This window comes from Saccopteryx leptura, chromosome 7 (genome assembly GCF_036850995.1).
Source record: "Saccopteryx leptura isolate mSacLep1 chromosome 7, mSacLep1_pri_phased_curated, whole genome shotgun sequence".
In the NCBI taxonomy this organism is placed as follows: Eukaryota; Metazoa; Chordata; class Mammalia; order Chiroptera; family Emballonuridae; genus Saccopteryx; species Saccopteryx leptura.
In genome coordinates this window covers 3,202,045-3,223,477 of record NC_089509.1, presented here as the reverse complement: position 1 = coordinate 3,223,477, position 21,433 = coordinate 3,202,045, and the positions used below count along the sequence as shown (strand labels likewise).

General features: G+C 37.9%; 1 pseudogene; it reads left to right on the top strand.

Annotated features, from left to right (window-relative positions):
• Window positions 1-3,318: 3,318 nt before the first annotated feature.
• On the top strand, window positions 3,319-5,544 carry LOC136378517 (dolichyl-diphosphooligosaccharide--protein glycosyltransferase subunit 1-like; annotated as a pseudogene).
• Window positions 5,545-21,433: the final 15,889 nt, after the last annotated feature.

The window sequence follows — 21,433 nt, the reverse complement described above, 5'->3', positions numbered from 1 at the left end:
GTTGACATTTCAGCAGGCTCCAGTTCCTCCAGGATAATTCTACTTTTGTAGCTAACTAGATTTTATTTAAAACCTTCTCTTTTTTTGAACTATTTATGTTACAGAGAAAAAGTTCAAATTCATGAATCAAGTCTTATTGAGTAGCTGAAGAATTGGGGTAGCAGTGAAGGACACATCTAATGTATGTTGTGATTAATTTATATAAAATAGTAAACACAGCACAGGAATGCAAACTGGTACACAAAGACGGATTATGATGTCTAAGTACTTTAACTATCATGGAGTAGTAGTGACAAAGGGACTGATAACCAGAAAACATATTTATTTGAGGCTTTTTTCTCTTTCACTTCTTACATGTTGGCAAGCTTTCAGGTACTGCCCTTTATTCTTTTCTCATTCACTGTGAGTTAATTCAAATCAAATGTTGCCAACACGTGTATTGCTTTGTCTGAAGGAAGAGGAAGAGTGCCATGCATACAAATTCCTGATGAGAGTGGGCATGAATGTTGGCCATGTGCGTCCAGCTCTGTCAGTGAGACAGTGAACCAGGGAACAACACCATTCATCACCTCCACTCACTGTGAGTTTCATCCACTCATTCATGATATAGGAATTGAATTCTGCCCTCACAGGTTCCCAGACATGTAACTTTATTGCTATACCTTCTTAAAGACTGCATCTATGGTCTTAGATAGTCTTTAGAATATTTAAGAACACAATAGGTTTCTTTAAATGAATAGGGTCTTCAATTTTGGGAAAAGTTCTCTTTATGGTTTTACTATTGTATGTGGTTTAAGTCCAAAGTAAATTGTTTTCAACAACAGTATTATTATTTTAATTACTATTGATATGCTTGGGACTGAGAAATGTGTGTCTTTAAGTCAGAGTTCTATTTTGATCTTCCTTTTAAAGAATGTGTCCAATTTCTCTCTGGGCACACTTTGTGGCACACTATAAGTGCCTGATTAAACAATGAATAAATGGTTAGCCTTAGCTGACCCTGACAGTGGATTAGTTTACCTGTTCTTTAATCTGGGTTGCCTTGTATGAAATGTAACAGATTTAACCTTGCTCATCATTGTGAGTTCTTTCACTTTTGACATCTAGTAATTTTAGTTAAAAAAAAAAAAAAGAAAAGCAAGCAGGCTCTAGCGGATTGGCTCAGTGGATATAGTGTCAGCCAGGCATACAGATGTCCAGGGTTTAATCCTCGGTCAGGGCACACAAGAGAAGCTTCCACCTGCTTCTCCTCCCTTCCATCCCTCTCTCTTTCCTGCCCACAGCCAGTGGATTTGTAAGTTTAGATGTTGGCCCCAAACCCTAAGGATTGCTCAGTTGATTCAAACAATGGTCCCAGATGGGGATTTCTTGGTGCATCTCAGTTAGGGAGGTTGTGGGAGTCTGTCTCTCTATGCCACTCCCTCTCACTTAAAGAACAAACAAATAAAAACAAATATTATAGTTACTTTTATATCAAATACTTATATGATGTAACATATTCAGTAGTATCACCATCTATTTTGAACCCTAGTTATGATTAGAGTAATAAAACCTTTAAATAACATGAGGTAATAAACTCTAAACATTTTAATAATTCTTAGTTAAATAATAACAAGAGGTGTTAAACATTATCAGAGAAATTCTCTGAAAATATTCTACTCAGATGAGAATTTCATGAGTTTTGGGGGGCTTGACAGTAACATTTTCTACCACAGTAAGGACAAAAATTGCTAACATCTCATGTTGAGTTATTAGACCATTGTTGAGAAGTTGTGTCTCATATTAGAAATAAAAATAGATGAGCTGCAACCTCACCCTATTGGGAGTTCTATAAGTGAATTTGAAAATGATTTTGTCATACTTAATAGACTGTTCATTTATGAGAAAGAAAAGGTTCAGTTGCCCATAGACCTTGCTACTTTACTACATCTCAGTGGCCTATGGTCAGTGTCCTCCTACCTAATTTTTCATTCCATCATGATGAACACACAGAAAGAAGTATTATTTATTTTTTAAATAAATTTTTATTAATTTTAATGGGGTGACATCAATAAATCAGGGTACATATATTCAAAGAAAACATATCCAGGTTATCTTGTCATTCAATTATGTTGCATACCCATCACCCAAAGTCAGGTTGTCCTCCATCACCTTCTATCTAGTTTTCTTTGTGCCCCTCCCCTTCTCCCGCCCCCTCTCCCTCCTTCCCTCCCCCCCCCATAACCACCACACTCTTGTCTATGTCTCTTAGTCTCGTTTTTATGTCCCACCAATGTATGGAATCCTGCAGTTCTTGTTTTTTTCTGATTTACTTATTTCACTCCATATAATGTTATCAAGATCCCACCATTATGTTGTAAATGATTCAATGTCATCATTTCTTGTGGCTGAATAGTATACCATGATGTATATGTGCCACATCTTCTTTATCCAGTCTTTTATTTTTTTTTACAGTGATTAAAGCCTTTAAGCAAACTCTTGGCCAATACAGCAAGAAAGCATAAAAGGATAGTGTCCTTAACATGTTCACCAAGTCCAAGTTGGCACCATCACCATTCCAAATCCCTGAAAAATGCAACCCAACCCTAGTTTAGTCTGTTAGGAGATGTCACAAGGAGCAGGACTCCAGGAAAAGTCCATATCCAGGAAAAGTCCGCATGGCACTGGAATTGTTGTCACAATTCTATACTTTGCAGCTCACGTCCAAGTCCCAATGACCACTGCTTCTAGCTGGTAATGATTCACGTAGACTGGAAAAGCCATCTGCAGCATGTGTGGAGATGGAGCTTCTGTTTTCCTCTGCCTGGAGAGATGAGACCAGGTTGCTTTTCCCTGGAGCTCTGCGACTGTGGCATGGTAAAGAGAACCTTGGGATACACTAAGCTGGGTGGCAAAGGTAGATTCATAATAGAAGTTGGCAAAAGGAGAAAAGAGAGCTCTAAATTAGGAGTAGGTCCCAGCCTGAGATATGAGTGGGGCTTTGAGGTAGGAGGAATAAAGGAAACACTATATATTAAACAAACCAGCAGAAAATAGGACTATCAACACCCACAACAGAGATCTTCGAGGGAAGAATAAAAAACCTGACTATTCAGGCGATACATAGCTAAGTGGCCCTTGTGCAAATGAAATCAGTTTACCTGCTTCTTGGAAGAAAACCCTAGGCTCATCCACAGTGTCATAGATGGGGCCAACAGCCCTGGGAACCTTCATCCTTCAGTGGCAAACCCCAGCATTCTGGGCAAGGTTAGGTCATAGGTGGCTAGAAAGAAGTATTATTAAAGTGATATCACAGTGTGACTCCTCATGGTCCGGGTCATGGAAGTTTGTGCCTGCCCACTGCTTCTGCTCTTGCTGCTCTGGGCCTGGGCCCAGGTGCCAGGCAGTGCTTCTGCCGCTGAACTGCTGTTGGTCAACAAGGACGTGAATTGCACAGTTGATCTGAGCAGCCACCTGGCCAAGGTGACTGCCGAGATGGTCCTGGCACACCTGGGTGGCAGTTCCACCTCCCACCTTCTGGCTTTGGAGCCAGAGCTCGAGAACCGACTGGCACACCTCGGTGTGCTGGTGAAGAGAGAAGATAAGAAAGAGATCAATCTGGAAGTAAGAGAAACCAAAATTAAGGGTAAAAGTGGGAGATTCTTTATGATCAAGACCCAAGTTGCTCTCAATCTTGGGACCAAGATTTCAGTCATTGTGGAAACAGTCAATATCCATGTGCTACAGCCATATCCAATCCAGATCACTCAATCGGAGAAACAGTTTGTGGTATTTGAAGGCAACCATTATTTCTATTCTCCGTATCCAACAAAGATACAAACAATGCGTGTGAAGCTTGCCTTGAAATATGGAGATCTACACTAAGTTGGGGAACCCCACGCCATATGAGGACCTCCTGGATTATGGACCTTTCAGAGATGTCCTGCCTCTAGTCAGAATACTTTTAAAGTACATTATGAGAACAACAGCCCTTTCCTTACTATTACCAGCATGACCTGAGTGATCAAGATCTCTCATTGGGGTAATATTGCTGTGGAAGAAATGTGGACTGAAAGCACACAGGGGCTGTTCTTAAGGGGCTTTTTTTACACTATAATTACAAGAAACAGCCAGATAGTGGCATAACTTTTATTCATTCTTTTAAGACCTTCCTCCCTGCTGCTGCCCAGAATGTTTATTACTGAGATGAGATTGGCATTGTGTCTACCAGCACCTCCTTATTTTGGATGACTCTGTAGAGATGGAAATCCATCCTCATTTCCCTCTGTTTGGAGGGTGAAAGACCCATTATATCATTGGCTATAACTTCCCAAGCTATGAGTACCTTTATAATCTGAGTGGCCATTATGCACTGAAGATGAGGTTTGTGGACCATGTGTTTGATGAGCAAGTGATATTGAATAGATTCTCTGACTGTGAAGATCATCTTGCCTGAAGGAGTCAGGAACATCCAAGTTGACAGTCCCTATGAAATCAGCCGAGCCTCGGATGAGCTGCACTATACTTACCTGGACACATTTGGCCACCCTGTGATTGTTGCTTACAAAAAAACCTGGTAGAGCAGCACATTCAGGATGTCGTGGTGCATTACATGTTCAACAGGTGCTCATGCTCCAGGAGCCTCTGCTGGTGGTGGCTGCTTTCTACATCTTGTTCTTCACAGTCATCATCTATGTCAGGCTGGACTTTTTTTATCACAAAGGATCCAGCTGTGGAAGCCAGGATGAAGGTGGCATGCATCACAGAGCAGGTCTTGACCCTGGTCAATAAGAGAATAGGTCTCTACCATCACTTTGATGAGACTGTCAATAGGTATAAGCAGTCCCGAGATGTGTCCACTCTCAACAGTGGCAAGAAGAACCTGGAGACAAAACACAAGGCTTTGAACAGTGAGATTGTGCTGCTGTAGTCCAGGCTGAAGATAGAAGGCTCTGACTTGTGTGATAAAGTGAGCAAAATGCAGAAACTGGATGCACAGGTCAAGGAGCTGGTGCTGAAGTCTGCAGTGGGAGCTGAGCAGCTGGTGGCAGGTAAACTCAAGAAAGACACGTACGTGCCCTGGCCGGTTGGCTCAGCGGTAGAGCGTCGGCCTAGCGTGCGGAGGACCCGGGTTCGATTCCCGGCCAGGGCACATAGGAGAAGCGCCCATTTGCTTCTCCACCCCTCCGCCGCGCTTTCCTCTCTGTCTCTCTCTTCCCCTCCCGCAGCCAAGGCTTCATTGGAGCAAAGATGGCCTGGGCGCTGGGGATGGCTCTGTGGCCTCTGCCTCAGGCGCTAGAGTGGCTCTGGTCGCAACATGGCGACGCCCAGGATGGGCAGAGCATCGCCCCCCCTGGTGGGCAGAGCATCGCCCCATGGTGGGCGTGCCGGGTGGATCCTGGCCGGGCGCATGCGGGAGTCTGTCTGACTGTCTCTCCCTGTTTCCAGCTTCAGAAAAATGAAAAAAAAAAAAAAAAAAAAAAAGAAAGACATGTACGCGAATAATGAGAAGCTGATCTTAGGAAAGCGACAAGAGCTAGTCACCACATCCTGGATGCTCTGTAGCCCCTGTCACTTGTCCCCAGGGTGCTGCACTTACAGATGGCAGGGTATGTATGGGGATGGGGTAAGGGATAAACACTGAGGCCAGTGAATGCTGGCCCCTGTGTTTTGCAAAAGGCCTTCAAGGAAGAGAAGTCTGGCCCTGCCTCAGACAACACAAGAAACTTAGTCCCTAAACTGCTCCATTAAAAAAAAAAAAAATGGCCCTGGCCGGTTGGCTCAGCGGTGGAGCGTCGGCCTGGCGTGCGGGGGACCCAGGTTCGATTCCCGGCCAGGGCACATAGGAGAAGCGCCCATTTGCTTCTCCGCCCCCACCCCCTCCTTCCTCTCTGTCTCTCTCTTCCCCTCCCACAGCCGAGGCTCCATTGGAGCAAGGATGGCCCGGGCGCTGGGGATGGCTCCTTGGCCTCTGCCCCAGGTGCTGGAGTGGCTCTGGTCGCAGCGGAGCGACGCCCTGGAGGGGCAGAGCATCGCCCCCTGGTGGGCAGAGCGTCGCCCCTGGTGGGCGTGCTGGGTGGATCCCGGTTGGGCACATGCGGGAGTCTGTCTGGCTGTCTCTCCCCGTTTCCAGCTTCAGGAAAAAAAAATGACTTAATTTTAATTAAAAATAAAATATCTTTGTGTTTTGAAAAAAGAAAAAAAAGCAATATCACTTCAATCCTTACTCTAAGTCTTATTTAATCACTTTATTTTTTTATTTATTATTTATACCTACTCCTGAAAACACCATTTGAATTCTTAAAAAGATCTCAAGAGATTTACAATCTAGTACAAGTAGCAACATATGCAAAAATAAATCTAAGGAAGTAAATGTTATAATGTCACATGAGGTCAACTGTGAATTAGTCTTTTAGGATAAATATTGTTAAAATGGGACAGACTTTGGAAAGGAGCCCCTAGACTAGGTTTGCAGAATAGTGTGGAGTGGAGGATGTATTCCATCTATGTTTCTCTCTTAAACTAAACAGCAAACCATAAGCCCCACATGATTGCAATCAATAGTACAATAAGCATGAAGTTCTATTTTACTACATATAAGACAGCTAACCAGAGTAAAAATGTTATTACAGTTAATTATTACAAAACTCTTTTGTGTTCTAAAATACTGTTAGATTAGAATTCTTCACCTTGCAGTGTGAGGTACAGACTTTGCCCTTTGGCCCTGCTTGAAGCTGATGATCTTGCTGTTTGCAACCATACTTGGGGTAACAAGGACAGAGTCACAGTGACCTGGATTCAAAGCTGACTCAGCTACTGATGGACAGGGGTATGTGGTATTTAAGGATAATGACTCATGAGCTTTGACATGTCTTGGAATCACATGATAAGTTTGTTGAATTGCCCGTTTCTGGGTACCAACCCCTAGTGATGTTTCTTGTTCAATAGATTGGATTGGGGTTCATAAATTGACATACTTATCATGTTCCCTGATGATTTAAAAATGTTGGCTTGAGAATCCCACTTTAGGTAATCCCGGCTTAGTTGGGTGTTGAGGCTAATCTAGTGAGGTCTGAACTTCAACTCTAACAGTAACTAGTTGTGTGACCTAGTGTTCAGCAGAAAATGTGACTAATCATAATACTGACCTCACAAGTTATTATGAGAGACAATAGGTCAACATGTAAAGTGCTTACAAATGTACCTATGGTGCCCACCATAAGGGCTATTATTCCCACCACAACCACACTTATCACTTACAATAGAGCTCACTCCTCAAAGAATGTACTGGACTTAGGTAGACAGGTAGACAGAAACTAAAAATAACGGACATAGAGGAGCTATAAGTAATGCATCTGTAAACAACTTCACTGTTTGCTCAACAGTAATATATGAAGAGAAATACTGATGTGTTCTATGTATTAGCAATTTAGTCTCCAAAAACAAGTATACCAGATATTCCTCAAGGGAAGAACTACATTTATCTAATCTTTAAGCCCTAACTTTCTACACAGTCCTGAAATGAAATTAGTACTCATTTTTTTACTATATGAACCAACAACTCTAATTTTGCAAGTTGCTTTACCACTCAGTTTGAATTCTAACAAATAAGGAACATGCTTACCTAATACACTCCCTCACACACAAATCTCTATGATGTATTATTTTCTCCACACTGTAAACAAAATCTTAGAGGCACACAAAACTTAAGTGGCATGCCCTTTAATAAGTAAAGGGTAGAGCCAAAATTAAATTCCCATTCTTTCTCTATTCTGCCAAATACAGCCTGAATGTGAAGTAAATAAATTACATATTAATATTTTTTCTAATAATTGTAATTGTACTAGGAGATAATACAACTTATAGGGTACACATCAGTGTCTTTTAAAAAAATTCTGAAACTATTTTCTGTTTATTTCCACTGCTTAAGTGAGCTTTTATCTGAATAAAAGAATCCTGCTACAAAAATCTAAAAAGAGTCCACAAATAATTGGAAATTTAAATAATTGTTAATTTAAAATTGTTGAAAGATTGGAGTATGTTTAAAGGCTAGCAATGAATTGATGTGTTCTTTCCCTTTATTAAGAAACTAGAAACTTGCCTGACCAGGTAATGGTGCAGTGTATAGAGCATTGCACTGAGATGCAGAACACCTAGGTTCGAAACCCCGAGTTCGCCGGCCTGAGTGGGCTCATCTTGCTTGAGCATGGGTTCACCAGCTTGATTGCAGGAGTGTTGGCTTGAGCGTGAGATCATAGACATGACCCTGTGGTTGTTGGCTTGAGCAAGGAATCATTCGCTCTGCTGCAGCCTCCAGTCAAGGCACATATGAGAAAACAATCAATGAACAACTAAGGAGATGAGGGAGCCACAACAAAGAATTAATGCTTCTCATATCTCTCCCTTCTAGCCTGTCTGTCTCTATCTGTCCCTCTCTCTGTCTCTGTCACACACACACACACACACACACACACACACACACACAGAAACTAAAAACCTGATTCTTTTGTGTTCTCAGTAAATGGTAGCTTTCTGTGAGTTCTTTTCTCTCTCTAGCTTTCTCTGGGATTCTGATCATTTTCTATAGTCTCTACCTTATGTATAGATGTAAATAGAGACACATATATTCCTATTCAAATAAGTTTATTTTTCTCCCCACACAGTTCAGGAAAACTTCAGCTTTAAATTAATTATGCTTATTAATGTAGGTTGATTGCTCTTTCTACATCATAAACCAAAAGTATCTCCCCATGAAGTACAATGAATAATAAATCCTGTCAAGTGACTGAACAAAACCAGTCCCATGTCATTCTTTAAGTGGCATCCCACATCTAGTCCTGCCTGTAGACTGTGTGTTGCACATTGGGTCTGTGGTTTATATGCAGTTACTAGCACCTCATCACCTACTTTGGAAGACATTGAATTTATTTTGCTAATGACAAGATGGAGGTGCAGAGAATTTATATGAAGTGTCATTTAATGATCAGTCTGAAGCTGATCAAATGACAGCTCTTCCCAGTCTTTGATCTTTTCAGTACAAAAAACAATAATGTATTGAAAGCCCATAAGTATCATTTCAGTCTGTCAAGGCTAGTGAGTTATTTAACACCAGCTACAATCAGAAAGCTGGATTTAACTACTTACTCCAACTGAGCATAATTTCTTTCTAAAAATGGGTTATAGATTACTCATAATTCTCTTTTTAATTTGTTTCAAAAAGCAGGTATTTTAAACTCACAAGTTTCTTTTCTGAAGCATCTACATTTTTTCCTGTCAAAGGACTGCTTTACACCCTGGTCTGTAAGGGCTTTTTTTCCTTGACAACAGCTCATCTGAATTACCCAAACCATTTCTTCATAACCCTTTCCTCTGACTGTGTCATAGAGCAAGGCCTCTCATCTCTTTCAGCCTTTAAATTGTCTTAATTTCAATGTTCCTGACTTTTCAGAAATAATTACCTCTATCAAGTGCAGAATGATCTAAGATTCTTTTGCATTTAGAGTAAAAACTGAATTTGGAGAAGCCATTGGTTATATACAGATAGTCTTTCAATGATTACAATTGGGGTGCTTTAGAAGAAATACACAAATAGCAAGAAAAATTAAGTTCAAAATGCTAATTGAGTTGTATGACTGAAATTATAGATGACTGGCTCTCAATTCCAGATTCTTTCCAGTTCTGGAGTTAGAACTATGTATCAAAAGAGTTGAGTTTTGTTTTTATCATCTCACTGCCTCAAATATTGGCATGCTGTCATCTCACAAAAATAGGACACTTAATGCATGACTTCTTAGCAAATGCATGAAAGAATAATTGACAATGAATTAATAACATGGATTATATGAAATAAGGAAATTAGTACAGCCAACTTCTGCTGAAATAAAACATGCATCCCCAAGTCCCCTCCTGTAATACAAAGCATCTCCTTCACATCCCTGGAAACATAAAACATTGTCCCGGTTTAACAATTCAACCATTTGAGGCCTGCAAATGAACAGACTTCTAGAGATTATTTGTACACAGTTCCAGAAAAAAAAAGTTATCTTTTCTTTGTTACTATCTATCTATCTATCTATCTATCTATCTATCTATCTATCTATCTATCATCTATCATCTATCTATCATCTATCTATCATTATCTATCTACAATATTTACCTATGTAAAAATTATGTGAGCTAATTGTTTCAAGAGGTATTGTTTGAATTTCTATACTGTTACTAAAGACAGTGTTCTAAGTACCCACCAGTCTGACTCACAGATAGTAACAGGCTGACACCCTGGACAGGTTATGGAATATAATGTGTTGGTTATTAGCTGGTTACTGTAAGTTAAAGGTTGAAGATCTATTTTTATACATGGTCTATCCATTGTCTATTTGTATATTTAGTCTCGCAGAATAAAGCATTAATAAATATTTTAAACACTTTAAATTTGGGTTTTATTTTTTTGTCTTTAACATTGATCCCTGGAATGATAGCAACATCATAGCATTGTAAGATGCCCCTTCTTTATTATCTTTCATTTTAATAACTAAATGTTGGCACGGCTTTATGAACAAAAGTGCATCTGTGGGAGTTAGGGTTCCTAGCACCATATGCTAGGGGACCTGGGAGTAGTCTTACCAACCACAGACCCTGGCCCAGGCTGTGGAACTAGCAGGAGCCTGTGAATCAGCTTCATTCTTTCTTGTCTGCATTTGGGACATATTTGGAAAGCATGAATTTGAGCAAATTCTGAGAGTCAAAAGAGTCTTTCAAAGTTCAGTTTTACCAAGAAAAGATTTCCAAACTGTCGGAATATAAAAGAAAGTAAGATTTTTGACACATTACAGAAAGTAACACAAAATTTATCAGTGACATTCTTGACTCCAAAAGGCACAGTTGTAAAGCTAACTAGCCAGCAGCAACTTCTTCCATGAGGGAAAAGTAGAGTGATAAGTGAGTTCCTGGCTTCCCCAGGGGTAGTAGATGCTGCTCAAGCAATGTTTTTTCTGCTGCAGCACCCAGGATAGTAAGGTGAGACCTCCATAGCAAGGGAACTGGAAAATAGGAAGATAAGAGTATCAGAAGGAAGAAACATGGATCTTTCTGACTGCAAAAAAATCTACTCATAAACTGATGGGACATCCTCATTTGAATATCTACCCACCTTGCCTGACCCCAAGTGCCCAATTCACAGCAATTCCCATTATGTGGCTCTTTGTGTGTGCTCCCCACAAATAGGAGGTGCCTTGAGAAAACCTAGGAAGTGGATGGGGTCTGCAAAGAAGGGAGAAACCACAAAGTTGAACTGCAGCTCCACCATCAGGAAGATAAAAGAGAGGTTTCCAAAAGATGAGCTGGTAAATTGTATGACCAAGAGCAGACATACAAGCTTAAGAATTATGCTACAGAAAGGAGCTAGAGATGTAAAGCAGGTATATCCATGCAAACTCAGATAGAGTGTGAGATATAAACAGGACCACAGAAAGTATCTCCCACCTGAAGGCAGCTACTAAAAATCAGAGAAGATAATTATTACTTCAAATATAAAAATAGCAGGCACTGGCCGGTTAGCTCAGCAGAAGAGGGTCAGCCCAGCGTGTGTAAGTCCCAGGTTCGATTTCTGGCCAGGGAACACAGAAGAAGAGCCCATCTTCTTCTCTACCCTTCCCCTTCTTTTTTATTTGTCTTTCTTTCCCCCTCTTACAGCTAAGGCTCCATTGGAGCAGAGCTGGCCTGGGTGCAGAGGATAGCTCCATGGCCTCCACCTCAGGTGCTAGAATGGTTCCGGTTGCATTGGAGCAATGCCCCAGAGGAGTCAAGCATCGCCCCCTGTTGGGCATGCTGGGTGGATCCTGGTTGGGCACAAGTGAGAGTCTGTCTGTCTGCCTACCCCCCACTCCCCCACCCATGCTGCTCACTTTGGACCAGGTGGTGGCACAGTGGATAGAGCATTGGACTGGGATGAGGAAGACCCAAGTTTGAGACCCTGAGGTATCCAGCTTGAGCATGGGCTTATTTGGTTTGAACAAAGCTCACCATCTGGGACCCAAAGTTGCTGGCTTGAGCAAGGGGTTACTCGGTCTGCAGTAGCCTCACGGTCAAGGCACATATGAGAAAGCAATCAATGAACAACTAAGGTGTAGCAATGAAAAACTAATAATTGATACTTCTCATCTCTCTCTGTTCCTATCTTCCCTATCTATCCCTCTTTCTGACTCTCTCTCTGTCTCTGAAAAAAAAGAAAGAAAAAAAGAAAATAGCAAAACAAAACCACAAGACACATGAATAATAATTTTTAAAAAACCATAGCATCATCAAAAGATAAAAATAATCATCCAGTAACCAAGCTAAAAAAGTGTTCAATTTTGTAATTTAACAGATAAAAAATTCAAAATAGAGGTTTTGAAGAAACTCAATGAGCTACAAGAAAACAGTGAATGACAATTAAATAAAATCAGAAAAATAATACACAAACAAATGAAATGTTTAATAAAAAGATAAGATAATTAAAAAAACAAACAGAAATTCTGGAGCTGAAGAATTCGATAAATTCAATGAAAATTGCAAAAGAAAGCATTAGTATCAAATAGACCATACAGAATCAATAATCTAGAACAGTGGTCCCCAACCTTTTTTGGGCCACAGACCAGTTTAATGTCAGAAAATATTTTTACGAACCGGCCTTTAGGGTGGGACAAATAAATGTATCATGTGACCGAGACAAGCATCAAGAGTGAGTCTTAGATGGTTATAACAGAGGGAATCTGGTCATGTTTAAAAATAAAACATTGTTCAGACTAAAATATAAATAAAACGAAAATAATGTAAGTTATTTATTCTTTCTCTGCGGACCAGTACCAAATGGCCCACAGACTGGTACCAGTCTGCGGCCCAGAAGTTGAGAACCTCTGATCTAGAAGATAGAAACTTAGTAATAAACAGTCAGAGAACAATGACAAGAAAATTTTTACAAATGAAAGCCTACATGATCTATGAGAATACTTCAAAGAAACAAATATCAGTATTACTGGAGTTTTAGAAGAAGAGGAGAAGAAATTTTATAAAAAATACTTCTGGTAATAAACCAGCAAATTGTATTAGACTACCCATACAATTTAACAACAACAAAAATTATTCTATTAAAAAAAGGAAGATAAACATTTTTGCCAAGGAGACATAAAAATGGCTAGAAGATACATAAAAATATGTTCAAATTCACTACCGATAAAAGTAATGCAAATCAAAATCACAATATTACCTCACAACTGTGAGAACAGTTGATATAAATAAGACAAAAAATAATAACTGTTGAAGACAATATAGCAATAAAAGAACCTTCATGCATTGCTGGCAGCAAAGTAAATTGATACAGTCAATATGAAAAGCATTATGGAAATTCTAAAGAAAGCAGAAAAAGAAGGAAAAAAGAAAAAAGAGACAACAGCTACCATATGACCCCTTAAATCCCTCTTCTGGATATCTAACCAAGAAAGGTAAAAATATTTATTCTTAAAGATATGTGTTCCCCTATATGCATTGCAGCATTATACTTGATAGCCAAGATATTGACAAAAATCTGTGTCACTTGATGGACAATTAGATAAAGAAGATGTCATACATAAACAGTGGAATACTACTCAGCCATAGAAAGGAAATGGAATAAACCTGATCTTGCCACAAACCTCACTCCTATCACACTGACCAACAACCAAAAGAGAACTCATAAATGATGAGATTTCTCTGAGAAGCAAAAGCATTGACATCCCAACTTGTATAATTTCCACCTGACTAATGGATCCCCAAGGCAGTTTGTTCTAAAAGCCAATGGGGCTTGCACCCCTGAGACCTATAAGGCTACAGTAAACTAAGAAGTCCTTAATGGGCTCACATGGACTCACTATGGCTATCCCTCCAAAGGCACTGTTTAGAGGCAGCATGTAAAACACCCAGTTTTTTTTTTATGAAAATGGCCTATTTGCTTATCTCAAAGGCTAAAGTCCAAAGATGAGGATTCTAATTTAACAGATCTATGATCCCACTGCAATTCTCTTCAGGATTGTAAGCCATTGTTACCTTCTTCCTCTGCTTTACTTTGTCATTGGTATCTTCTGTAAAGAAGACTGTGTGCCCTGTCTGGTGCCCTGGTTTTCGTAGCAGCCACCCAAGAGATGTGCCCCTTAAAGGTCTTGTTCTCTTGGATAGTGGGCTTTACATTCATGTGTCCCACAAAACTGAAACAAACACAGTGTGTCCATAAAGTCCTGGTGCACTTTTGACCGGTCACAGGAAAGCAACAAAAGACAATAGAAATGTGAAATCTGCACCAAATATTGATAAAAGGAAAACTCTCCCAGTTTCATACCTATTCAGTGCAGTTCAATGTGGGCTCATGCACAGATTTTTTTAGGGCTCCTTTGGTAGCTATCCCGTATAGCCTCTACAGACTCGTCCCTGACTGATGGCCTACCAGAACGGGGTTTCTCCACCAAACTGCCTGTTTCCTTCAACTGCTTGTCCCACCGAGTCATGTTATTCCTGTGTGGTGGCGCTTCGTTATAATCGCGCCGATATTCATGTTGCACTTTGGTGACGGTTTTGAATTTAGCGAGCCACAGAACACACTGAACTTTCCTCTGTACTGTCCACATCTTGATTGGCATGGCCGTGGGCTGCTCCACTGCATACACAATGTTACATCATCATCTGCACATGCGCACATGCTGCCACATCATCCTACAGAAACTGGGAGGGGTTTCCTTTTATTTGGTGCAGATTTCACATTTCTATCATCTTTTGTTGTTTTCCTGTGACCAGTCAAAAGTGCACCATGACTTTACGGACACACTGTAGTTCTTAAACTCTCATCCCACAAACAGTGCAGAAGCAGAAAACTGAAATGCCTGCTCTTTCCAAAAAAAAAAAAATTATTTCATATATTAAAAGTTGTGGTGTGAGAGACTGGCTTCTAATTTAAAACACAGATGGGGAACAACTGGAATCCTGAATACAGACTGGGATACAGTCAGTTGCCATTCTGACAGTCACAGTCTGCCCTGTCTCAGTTTAGGCATCTCTCCATAAAAATACCTCGCATACACTTATGGTGCCCTGGCTTCTGTGACTGTTACCTAGAGCAGTGGTCCCCAATCCCCAGGCCACGGACCGGTACAGGTCCATGGGTCATTTGGTACCAGTCCGCAGAGAAAGAATAAATAATTTACATTATTTCTGTTTTATTTATATTTAAGTCTGAATGATGTTTTATTTTTAAAAAAATGACCAGATTTCTTCTGTTATATCCGTCTAAGACTCACTCTTGATGCTTGTCTTGGTCCCGTGATACATTTATCCGTCTCATCCTAAAGGCCGGTCCGTGAAAATATTTTTTGACATTACACCGTTCTGTGGCCAAAAAAAGGTTGGGGACCAGAGGACACATACCTTGATGTCTTGGCTCTGGTGGTCAGCATGGCTTATGCTCGTGTGCTCAGGATGATAAACAACAAGGAAACTTCTACAAATGTAGCTTTTTTTAGATTCCACATCTAAGTAATATCATATAATATTTGTCTCTCTCTGCATTACTTTGCTTTCCATAATTACTTCAAGGTCTATTCATGTCCCAAAGGGCAAAATTTTCTTCCTTTTAATAATTAAATAATATTCCTTCCTGTATATATATGCACATTTATGATTAGTGGAGACAGTGGTAAGGGAATTGTGGAGCTATTGTTCAAAGGGCATATAAATTATGGTCAATAGCACTCTATTCTAAATATCCAGAGTTAGTAAGAGATTATAGCTTTATGATTCTCACTACAAAATAAATGAATATTTTTTCATGTGGTAAAGGTATTAGTGAGTGCTACAGTGATAATTATATTGTAATATGTAAATGTTTAAAATTAATACATTTTATACTTTAAGCTTAAACAATGTTCTAGGTACTGGTAGTTCAAAAATAAATCAGTAAATAATAAAAAGCTGCTCTTGGAATAAAACATAAATGATACAAAAAGTGGTTCCCTTTAGCAAGTTTTTATTATTACTCAGTACATTAAACATTTGCATGCTTAATTTAAATATGTCACAAAATTTTAAAAATCTAAACCAAATGTGTCAATAGGGTGTCCATCATTAGATATTCATGTGCTAAAAACTTGCTAACTTATTTACTCTTTCTCTCTGTCTTCTCTCTCTCAGTTGAAAGATAACTATATATTTCACAAATATAAAATGAATATAATATATAGTATAAAAATAACTCTCACATATACAAGAATTAAAATTATATGTTCTACATATGCGTAATATATATTTTATATATATGCAAAATTTTTGAGAAAGGTGTTATATTTCTTTCATGTGGGAAACAGCAACACCAAAGAAGGGAAGACAAAGATATTTATCTCTTTCTATGACCACAGTATGTCTTATTGACATGCATGTTAATTTAATCATAAGGAACAATAAATATTGTGAAAATATTTATAACTTTTGTCTTCTGAATTCTTTTGAGAACACTGTTTATAAAGAGGCCCCTAGTTGATCAATGAGATCATGATTCTATCCTATAAAAAAAATTATTATCACTGTTATCATCACTTTAATGACTGTCAAAATCTAGTGTTGTTTTGGATAAAGAGTTTTTATAACAGTTGAAAAAAATCAAGAGAATAATATCTCACAATACATAAAAATTCTATGAAGTTCACATTTTAAATGTAAAAAGTGTCATTGGAGTATAACCACACCTATTGATTTCCACATTGCACGCATCTACTTTCAAGTGACAATAGCAGAACTGCTTATAAGTGACAAAGGTTATCTGGTCAACTGAGCCAAAATACAATATTCCTTCTCCTTTACAAGAAGTTTGCTGATCTCTTGAACTACAGCATACTGACTTTCAATAACATCAGTTAGTAGACCTCAAAACTTGATGAGAACTGCCATATTAAAACCAGATCATATAAGAGTTAGATTAACTATCCTTCTTTTATTTTCAGATTTTTTTTCAAAATGTAGGTGCTAACCTATAAAAGAGAATGTTTCATCACTCTTTAAAAATAGGCACAATGTTTCTGCACCCAGAGAATTAATTAATGCATGTGTTTAGAAATTACTAAGCAAACTATAATTAATTAACAAAGTGATGACATATTTATAAGAAAACAATAAACTAAATACTTTACAACATAAACATATTACCGTAAACATTGTTTAAAATCTTATCAAGATACATATTATTTTACAATTTATATGTTGGCTTGTTAATTTTATTTAATTGCATCATTTGTTATTTGGATAGGAAGACATTCTTTTTATTAGTCAAGTTAATCCTTTATGTAGAGTTAGGAAATTGGGAAACAATTTACATTTATATTTTATTAGGTGCATTGTAGTTAATTTACATTACAATGAAAATATATAATTATAAATCTAGGGAGAAACATAGTACTTGATTTGTATTTACTGTCTTTTATACTGCATTCCAGTGTGATAAATATCTACCTCTAAATATATACAAAAGTACCTGCAAATTAAAGGCAGTCTTTTATTTTGAGTGACCACAAAAAATATAAAATATTCAATTAATATTTCTCTTTCTAAAATGATAGCATTGAGTTTGCTTAAAATTTCAATTTTTACAGAGTTTTTTGTTTTGTTTGTGTGTTTTCATCTCTGGATTATGTTTTCTAAATAAATTACCAGATTATTAAATTTTTAAGAAAAACTATACCAAGTTGAATAAAATGAGTGAATTAGCATGTGGCTACAAAGTAAGACAGCAACATTCCTGGATTAATTTTTAAATACAGCTTGTGAGCATTTTAATCATTTACAACAAAGGAGATGAATGTGAACCTGAAGCTATCCTGAAATTTATGGAAAGAATGAAGAGAGGATGAGACAAAGGGGCCATCAGAGTCTGAGGATTCTGCAGGGGCTGAGGAGAGAGTCAAGGAGGAGCAGGGTGGGAGCATAAGTGTGCAGAGAGATTGTTGCTTCATCTGTTGGTGAACTCTTGGGCTGCTCACACATTGGCTAAAGTAAGTGATGCTGTCATAAATATGGGTGAACCAATGTCTATTTAAGTTTCTGTTTCCAATTTTCTTTGGTTCATACCCCGAAGTGGAATTGCTGTATCATCTGGTAATTGTTTAAAACAGAAAGTTCAAGAAACACATTATTGTTGTTTTTATTAAATTTATTGAGGCAACATTGAGTAATGATGTTATGTAATTTTCAGTTGCTCAACATCATTTTATATTTGCATACTCTATTTTATGTTTACCACCAAAAGTGTAGTTTCTTTCTGTTACCATATATATGTATATTTAAACTCTTTATCTTGTTCATTCTGTTGTCAGTATCTATGAGCTAGTTTTTGCTTGCTTTCTAGTTCATTTGCTACATTTTTGTTTTATATTTCACATATACATAAAATCATATGAGATTTGTACTTTTCTCTGTGACTTATTTTGCTTAGCATAATGCCCTCAAGACCCATCCATACTGTTGCAAATGACAATATTTTATTTTATTCTATGACTGAGTAGTACTATATTATATATGGACATATATCACATATTTATATATATCACATTTTTTTACACATTGTCAATTTATACTCAGGCTGTTATAATGTCTTTGCTATTGTAAATAATGCTGCAATAAATGTAGGATTACAGATATCTTCATGAGTTAGTGTTTTTTTTTTATTTTCAAGTAAACACCTAGAAGAGAAATTGGTAGGTCATATGGTAGCTATTTTCTTAATTTTTCTTTCCTTTTCATTTTTATTTTTTTGCTTTTGTTTTTTACTTTTTTTCCTTTTTTGACATTTTAAAATTTTTGTTTAGAAATTAAACTTAGTTTGGTTACATTGAATAATAAGGTACATACGTTTCAGGTGAACATTTCCATAGCATTTAAACTGTTGTTTATATTGTATACCCATTACCCAAAGTCAAATCATTTTCTGTCCCTGTATGTTTGTCCCTCTTTACTCCCTTTTCTTTCTCCCCCTGGTAACCACTTCACTTTTATCTATGTCCATGTCTATTCTTAATTTTTAAAGGAAGTGTCATACTGTTTTCCATAGTAGAGGGCTGGAAGAAATTAGCATTTAACAGTTACAAAGATTCAATTTGGGAGGATAAAATGGTTCAGATAGTGGATTGTGTTTATAGTAGAACAGTAATGTATATGTACTTAATGCCACTAAACTGTGTTTTTAACATGGTTAAAATGTTCAATATTGTCTTATGTATATGTTTCCCCAATTAAAAAAATGTCTCAAAAATACTGCTTTAAGTGAAGAAGCTTCTTGAATTTGTGGAATCCTTTTCACTTTGGGATTTTCTGCTTAGTGTTCTCAAATGACTCCTCTGAGTTTTAATTAAGATAAATGGTTTCTAGTGTGTGTGTATGTATAAAAGAATAGCTAGAGAACCCTAAGTTATTTGAAAATTGTTCCTCTGGGCAACATAAAAGTATGCTTGTGTTGTTGTTTGAAAATTGCTTCTGTCTCTGGTTTACTCCTTGGTTTGTGCCATGATATTTGCTATTCCCAACTTCATGGTCAGGACTGCCACACTGTTAATGTCAACTTCAAAGTTTATACTTATGTTACATATCACTAGCTGTCATTCTATCACTGACAAATTTTTGCTCTGTGGAGCTTGACTCTGGTGGAAGATGATCAATAACAGAAACCTAGATCTCTTCCACTTAGAAATGATTGATTCAGAAGAAGCTTTGATATGGGCTAAACCATGATACAGAATATCTGGACTTTGGTTCTTATACTGGGCTTAATGAAGACAAAACTGGACTTTTTCCTTGCAGGATGGAGGGAGATGAGATACTGATGAGATACTGATAGCCTGTGTGGTGCTATCTATTTCTACTCCAAGTAAATCTTACTGCAAAAGCCTACAAGAGAGAGAAAGAGAAAAAAGGTGTTCTTTTCTTATCTAAATGCTGAATTTGATATCTATAATTTCACTTCTTTCTATCCAGTAATATCAAAGCTTCAAGTCATCCTTCTTCACCAAAATTTGTGACCCTTCCCCACACCACTGGGAAAGTTGGAACACATGCATTCTTCCGATTGCTTAGCCCTGCCTGCACTTATATACTTATACTATTAACATCTTCTTCCTTAAATATGACTCAGATGAATGACCAGTCTGTGACAAGTTGTCACTTCAGATGTAATGAGATAAGACCTCATCTTGAGCAAAAGCTTCTAGCATGGAATTTGATTTATTATCCCCACCACCACCAAAAAAATATGTAAACTATTTAAATCTATGAATAAATTTTTTCCATCAACTAAGAATCTCACTTTCCCAATTCTGCAATCAAATGAGTTAAAAACAATAGTGTACTAGACTGCAAGCTAATAATTTGTGCTAGATTCCAATTTTCACCATAATATCCACAGAGTCTAGGGAAGATGTTGATGCTTAATAGGTGCTATAATGTGATTAATGCTATACAATCCACTTATTGCTCCATGCACGTAAATATAAAGGTGATCTTCAGAAATATTCTGTTTTTTCTATTTTTTTTTCTGACCGAGACAGAGAGGGGGACAGAAGGAGGGACAGATAGGGACAGACAGAGAGAATGAGAAAGAGATGAGAAGCATCAATATTTTGTTGTGGTTCCTTAGTTGTTCATTAATTGCTTTGTCATATGTGCTTTGACTGATGGGCTACAGCAGAGTGAGTGACCCCTTGTTCAAGACATAGACCTTGGGAATCAAGCCAGCAACCTTTGGGATCAAGTCAGTGACCATGGTGTTATGTCTATGATCCCATGTTCTAACCAGCAACCCCACACTTATGCTGGTGAGCCTGCACTCAAGCCAGATGACCCCCACTCAAGCAGGTGACCTGGGGTTTCAAACCTGGGTCCTCTGCATCCCAGTTCAATGCTCTATTCACTGCACCACCACTTGGTCAGACTTCTTTCTCTGTTTTAAAAATTATTTTATTTACTAATTTTAGATAGAGGAAAAGAGAGAAAGGAAGGAGGAGGAGCAGGAAGCATCAACTCACAACGATCACTTGCCATATATGCCTTGACTGGAAGTCTGGGGTTTTGAATTAGCAACCTCAACATTCCAGGTGAATGCATAAGTCAAGCAAAAAATGTTATTTTCTTCCGTAACAAAATGAAAACAAGAAATTAATATAAGTAGCAACACAGAACTAAAAATATAAAATTAATGATATAGATATATGAAAAGATATGAACTTTCTGGGAAAGCAAAAATAAAAAGCAGCTAAGAAAGTTTTCATGGACCTTTGAGAAGAGATGAATCAGTGACAAATTTTTGGTAATTATTTTGAGTATTATAATGTGATAAACATTTATTTCTCCTGCCAAATTACTTTTCTACCATTTTATCAAACCAAGATTCAAATGAAGTAAACTAAGAACAGACCTCTAA